Source organism: Rattus norvegicus, chromosome Y (genome assembly GCF_021556685.1).
Source record: "Rattus norvegicus strain SHRSP/BbbUtx chromosome Y, alternate assembly SHRSP_T2T, whole genome shotgun sequence".
NCBI classification, from domain to species: Eukaryota; Metazoa; Chordata; class Mammalia; order Rodentia; family Muridae; genus Rattus; species Rattus norvegicus.
In genome coordinates, this window is record NC_141555.1 from 18783569 (window position 1) to 18790889 (window position 7321).

A 7321-nucleotide genomic window follows, 5' to 3' on the forward strand; every position below is an offset into this window, starting at 1 on the left:
ATGGCCATTTAGCAAAACAGGAGTAGAAGGATCCTCTCTATGGCCATGTGAACCATGGGAAAACTGTAACTGTGTTTATAACAGGACACTTGACTTTCCTTCAATAGAAGAGACTTCAAAGTCAAACAATCAGCAGTTTCTCACTTTCATAAGATTTAGATAATTGTCTTCATACTTCTGTATTTTCACCCGTCACATAGATATCTAGTTTCATCAATATCCGTGCCAATGATATAACTTTGCTCTTTTGATGGTTAAATAAAGGACTAGTGACTATATGATTTATTTTTCCAATTCAGGGATATTGTGAACAGTGAGAAGTTAAAGACATTCATGGAGTTATAACTGGAATAGACAATTCCTTCAGGTACATATTCCTTCAGTGGTACTATTCAATCACAAATAATTTTAGTTTTCATTTTTATATTAATTTCTTTTGTAAGTATATTACATTTTAGACCTAACAAACATATACCAGGGTTCTTTGTTCCAGCAAAACTATACAGACACTGTCATTTGTATTTGTATTTTATCAACGATTTGAGGGTTTAGTATTTTTCATGTAATTTTTGATAACTATTGTGCCATTATTTTAAGCATTTATTCAAATATACAGCATATATTATTGCATTACTTTATTTATGAAGAAAAAGGTATTTTATGTCTTATAGATATGATCCATATGTCAGATAAAGAGCCAGTAAAGTTTTCTTTTCTCCATCATTATTAACTTGGTATCTTTAATAACAATCCTTTTTGTAGATGTACCATATATCCTGTATCAACATTCCTGGCTCTTTACAAATACAATGGTTTTTTTTTTTTTGCTGTTGTTGTTGTTGTTTGTTTTTTTAATCACTATTGCCCTATAATACTGCTTGAGATAAGGAATGGTAATTCCACCAGAAGTTCTTTTATTGTTGAGCACAACATATGTATGTTGTGCCATCGCTTTTATTAAATTCTAAAAAGTCTTTAATCTTTCTTATTTCTTCCTTGACAAGTTATCTTTGAGTAGAGCACTGTTCAACTCCTATGTATGTGTGGGGTTGCTGATTTTTTTGTGGCTATTGAAGACAAGCCTTAGTCTGTCATGGTTTGATAGGATGCATGGTCTTATGTCAATCTTCTTGGATCTGTTGAGACCTGTTTTGCTACCGGTTATTTGATCAATTTTGGAGAAAATACTATGAGGTACTGGGAAGAAGGTATATTCTTTTGTTTTAGGATGAAATAATCTATAAAAATCTGTAAAGTCCATTTTGTTCAAAAATTCTGTTCATTTGTCTAGGTCTCTGTTTAATTTCTGTTTCCATGATCTGTCCATTGATGAGAATGTGGTGTTGAGGAGCAGTGGGTGCTTTGAGCTTTAGTAAGGTGTCTTTTATGAATTCAGATGCCCATGTATTTGGACCATACATATTTAGGATTGAGAGTTCCTATTGGTGGGTTTTTCTTTTGATAAATATGCAATTTCCTTCCTTACCAGTTTGGAAAACTTTTGGTTGATAGTCAATTATATTCCATAGTATAATGACAACTCCAGCTTCCTTCTATCAGACCATTTGCTTCAAATTTGTTTTCTAGCCTAATACTCTCAGGTAGCATCTGTCTTTGTCTCTGAGATGTGTTTTTTACATGTAACAAAATGCTTGGTCCTCGTTATGTATCCATTCAGTTACTCTATGTCTTTCTATTGAGTAATTGACTCCATTGTTGTTAAAAGATATTAAGGAATAGTGATTGTTGCTTCTTTTATTTTTGTTGTTAGAGGTAGAATCATGTTTGTGTGTCTCTTCTGGTTTCATTGCAAGATGAGTTTGTTGCTTTTTCTAGGGTGTAGTTTCCTTCCTTGTGTTAGAGTTTTCTACCTATTATTCTTCGTAGGGCTGGTTTTGTAGAAATATACCGTATAAATTTGGTTCTGTCATGGAATACCTTCATTATTCCATATGTGTTAATTGAGAATTTTCCTGGCTATACTGGACTGTAGTGGCATTTGTATTCTCTTATGTTCTAGAGAATATCTTTCCAGGATTTTCTGACTTTCATAGTATCTGGTGAGAAAACTTGTGTAATTCTCATAGATCTGACTTTATATGTTACTTGATTTTTTTCCCTTTTTGCCTTTAAACTTCTTTATTTTGTGCATTTGGTGTTTTGACTATCATGTGACTATCTGGTAAATTCTATTAACAGTTCTGTAGGCTTCTTGCATGTTTTTGGGCATCTCTCTCTTTAGGTTTGGGAAGATTTCTTCATTAATTTTGTAGATTTTTACTGGCCCTTTAAGTTGGGAGTCTTCACTCTCTATTATACCTATTATTCTTACATTCGATCTTCTCTTTGTGTCTTTGAGTCCAAACGGCAGGTAACTTGAGCAGAAAAGTTAGTCTTACCTCTGCTTTCAAGTGTGTAGGCACTCTTACCAACAGGTTTTCAGCTCTCAGCACAACCAGAAAATAATAATGTCCTTCATGTGACTTCTCCTAGGTCCCTGTGCCCAAGTTGCACAGATGACACTAGGTGATTTCCTCTTTGTTCAAGAAGGTAGGCAGAAAGTATTTGTCTCCTCTGGATTATCAGGAGTTTCTGCATTTCTGAAGATCCAGCTCGCTTCTCCATAGGATTTTGTTGCAGGGAGCTGTGGTACTGGTTTTTTTCAGTTCTAAGCACTGAAGGAAACCAGCCAGTTCCTGCTACTGGCTGCTTCTATGTACCCTGAGTGTCCTTTTTGACAGAAATGGCTTTTAGACTGTTTCCTATCTCTAAATATACCCCAAATATTTGTCTTCTCATCAAAGGATCCCAACCCTGCCTATTCTAATAAAACTCTACTGACTTCCACAATCCAAACAGCTTTCAGACCTTCTACATATTATCTTGTGGGAGTGCTCTTACTTAGTCAATTTAATTGGGCCTCCAGTCCTTCTGTTGTAACCAAAGGAATTTCTATTTTTACCTCTGAATATTTTCAATATTCCTCAGATTTCATTTTTTCTAAGCAGACTTCAAATATGCCTTTCTGACCAAGTAGGAAGTAGTATTGTACTCCTCTGATACAGTAAGTTTTACACACACAAACACACACACTCACACACACACACACACACCCCTAAATTTTAGAACCTATAATATTTTGATCCTCCAGAAGGAGCCTCTAGATAACGCAAGAATAGCAAGTACAGCCCCGAACAGAAACTCACTGTCTCAAGGAAGAAAACAAAAGGATAATTTCTCCACCATTCATACCTAGACCTAGCAGGGGAAGATATGGTTGAGGAGGTGAACCAACTTGTGCCTGTCACCGAGAATTTTTATGTATGCTCAGAGTGCAACCTGACTGTGTAGCACATTCACTGGAGTAGGAAGATGCTTTAGTCTCTTATGATGATTTAGTGACAGAAAAGGCAGTCATTGGAATGTGCTATACTGCATGAAGTAGGCTGGGTCTTTGATCTCTCATCAAGGAAAGATTATGCAAATGTAAACTCTACCCAAACTAATATGCTGGTTCCCTCTACAAAGCTCTTTAGATTTCCAATGTCAAACCTAGAGACCCTAACATACTTCCCCTCTGACACTCAGATTCTTGTATAATTTTAGTGGCTTTTCAGGCCTCATGTCTTCCCATTGCTCCTTGCCCTTTCATCTCTCTCCAGTATTCAGTCTCTGACTATTGTTTGGGACATTTTCAGTCTGTATATGAAGACATCAACAGTGACCACATACTCTAATGGATTCTTAAAACTCCTTCTCTGGCCAAGTGCACTTCAGACATTACTTTCTCAATACATGGGATCTCTATACCCGCATATTTATTCAACCGACTCCAGTTTTCCCTTCTGTCCACACAGGTCTCCCACTCTGCTCAAATAGGCATCTCATTTACAGAATGTGCACAAAGAGGCTTTGACCATTCTCCTGTTCATCAATATAACATTCCTTCTCTCATGTTTGTATTCTTCAGGGAAACAAGATGCTTGAATAGCATTCATCATCTTCAGGGTATTCATCATTATTGGAATGGTCCCAAACATCGTGACCATAAATGGATGGTTGAATACAAACCTGCCAGGCTGACAAAGCACTAAATACTAACCCACATCTTGGAATCATGTTCAGGTTGCTGCACCTCTTCCAGAAGACGCCACAGATGACATGATTTCTTTGATTGTTGTTGTCTCTTGGTGATGTTTCCGTGTAAGTTTAGAGGAGTACGTCTTGTAATTTTGTGGTTGTGGTAGTCATCTACTGCCATTAAAATCCAACAACTTGCTTCTGAAATATTTCACATTTTCTATTCTATTTGGAAATTGCAATGTATACATATATTTTCCATAGTGTTCCAAAGACATAGTACTATGTCAATGTCTTTTACAAATGTAATCATATTAACCAATATTCACTTGAGTATATATTGTATATACAAATGTACTTCCTGTTATGTGTTGTTTTTCACTGGGTGACAGTTTCATTTGAAGTCATTTGCAAGACCATTTCTTACTGTTGTGTCTTTAAAGATGTATTTGGAGCTGAGAGTATATGACTGAATATATACAGCACCAAAACCAGCTTCTGTAAAAATGCTGTCCATTGGATTATATGTATCATTTAGTACACAGCAATAACTGAAGCAATGAATAAGTATTAGAAAGAGTTTTTAGGGTACTATCCATAGAAACAGCCAGAAACAAAGGAAACCCTATTTTATTTATCAAATATATATCCATAAACATACTGTATTTTCTGAAGGTTTTTGTAGAACACTTTGAAATTTGAATGTCCCAACTTTATGTTGTAATTGGGGATAATAAACTCTGTTCAGTGTGTGAGTGTGTGTGTGTGTGTGTGTGTGTGTGTGTTTGTGTGTATGTTTGTGTGAGTGTGTGTGTATGTGTGTGTGTATGTGAAGCAAAGGGAATAATATTTAGATTATCATTAAAGGGAATAATTTTTAGATTATGATCACTTCTATGTGTCTGTCTATCCATCATCTGTGTGTATAAGTATGTATGTATGTATGTATGTATGTATGAATGAATGAATGAACTTATGTAGTCGTGTTTCCAAATACCTATCATCTATATATCACTCTCTCTGTTTATTCCCCTCTTTCTTTAGTTGTCAACTATGAATATATGTATGCATGTAGCTAGGTATGTGTTGTGGTTTGAATGTGATTGGTCCCCATAAGACCTTAGCCAATATAAGGAGGTGTAGCATTATTTGAGTATGTATGGGGTTTGTTATCGCATATATGTTCAAGCCACATCAATAAGCATTTGTATGTATGCCTGTTTGTCTAAAATTAGCTAGGACAATGTGTTCAAGGAGGAGATTTTAGTTTGGTAGCATGTAAAGCAGGTACAGATTCATTTAAAGATTTGGTGGAAGAAAAAACCTTTAAGAGATGTAACAATTTTTAATAAATGTATACACATCAACACATCTGATGGATAAAGTAAAACTTCAACCATTTTGCATACATTCTATTAATTGTTGAATGGGACAATTCTAAATTTTATTATTTTCAAGCATTTCTTACATATTCCTGCAAAAGGAAGTAGTATAAAAATGAAAATGTAATAATATTCTATTTTCTTCTAGTGTAATTATGAGTACATGTAAGAAAAATCATCTCCCCAATATCTCACCATGATCAACTGTTTATAAATTTTGGATTTAAAACGATGAATTGTTGCAAAGAACCCACACACATTTCTAACTAAGAAACTTGTTATAGATTAACAAGGTATAAGCAACCAAGGTAATTTTGCAATCCAGTTTCTCTTACTGGCAGTATACAATTTGCAGTTACAAAGAAAGAATCAATTACTTTATTATTATCTCAAAAAATCTTATGAAAATCTTAAAAGAATTATAAAATTAAACATTTATATAAAACAATTAGCCATTTATTCATTGAATTTTCACAGTGCATATCTATTCATTATTTTTTTATCAAATCATATCATTAAACTGATGGGAAAATATGTATGAGGAACTAATCATCAACTGATTACCAGGCCAGCTTTTGCAAGATATGCATGCTTATTGGTAGGTATGGGGCTGCCATTGTTTTTATTTCCTGAGCTTAGAAAAATCTGGAGATGGAGAGGAGTGAAATGAGGACTTGTTGCCAACGAGGGAGGCAAACAATTGACTGTAAAAAAATGGAAATTCAAAAAAAATCTTTGTTCTATACTCAAAATTTGTTGCTTTGAACTCTAAAAGTAACGTTAGCACATTCTACATGAAAACTTCTATACAAAGAAAATCTCTTTTTGTAGGGGAAATGGTTTATCTGATTTATTCTTCCACATCATTTCTTATCACCAAAGGGAGTCAGGACAGTTTAAGCAGGGCAGGAACCTACAGTTAAAAACTAGTGCAGAGAGAAAAGATAGGATGCTGCTTACTAGTGTGAGTCACATGGCTTACTCAGCCTGCTTTCTGACCCGTGGACCCAGGACCATGAGCCCAAGGATGATACCACCCATAATCCCTCCCAACATCCATCACTACTTAAGAAAAAGCCTTCCTAGCAAAAGACACTGTCATTAGAACCAAACAGCAACCAACAGTTGGGAAAGGTCTTTACCAATCCTACATCTGAGAGATTGTTAATCTCCAAAATATACAAAGAACTCAAGAAGATAGACACAAAAGAGTCAAATAAATCTATTAAAAATAGGGTACAAAGCTAAACATTCTCAGCTGAGGATTATCAAATGGTCAAATTGCACCAAAAGTAATGTTTGACATCCTTAGTCATCAGGGAAATGCAAATCAAAATTACACTGAAATTATACCTCACACCAGTAAGTATGGCCAAGTTAGAAAAGAAAAAAAAAAAAAAACTCAGGTGACAACAGTTCCTGGTGAGGATTTGGAGAAAGTGGAAGACTCCTCCATTTTTGGTGGGATTGCAACTTGGTACTACCACTCAGGAAATCAGTCTCAGGTTCCTCAGAAATTTGGAAATTACACTACCTAAGCATACAGCTATACCACTCCTGGGCATATAACCAAAGATGGTCCAACATATAAAAAGGACACATGATCCACTCTGTTGATAGCAGTCATATTTTTAATAGCTAGATTCTGGAAAGAACCAAGATGCCCTTCAAGAGAGGAATGGATTAAAAAATATGGTACATCTACACAATGGAATACTACTCAACCTCAAAAAGGACTTCATGAAATTCACAGACAAATGAAATGAACTAGAAATATCATCCCGAGTGAGGAAAATCAATCAAAGAAAAACACACTTGGTATGTACTCATTGATAAATATATATTAGCCAAACAACTTG

The 7321-nt window shown here is 35.0% G+C and overlaps 1 long non-coding RNA gene across 1 annotated transcript in view; it reads left to right on the forward strand.

Moving 5' to 3' along the window:
- Window positions 1-4282, forward strand: part of LOC147997976 (uncharacterized) — a 48902-nt gene extending 44620 nt beyond the window's left edge. The window contains exons 10-11 of the long non-coding RNA XR_015647427.1: window positions 300-367; window positions 3971-4282. This is a non-coding gene — a long non-coding RNA (uncharacterized LOC147997976). The remainder of the gene's footprint in view (window positions 1-299; window positions 368-3970) is intronic.
- Window positions 4283-7321: the final 3039 nt, after the last annotated feature.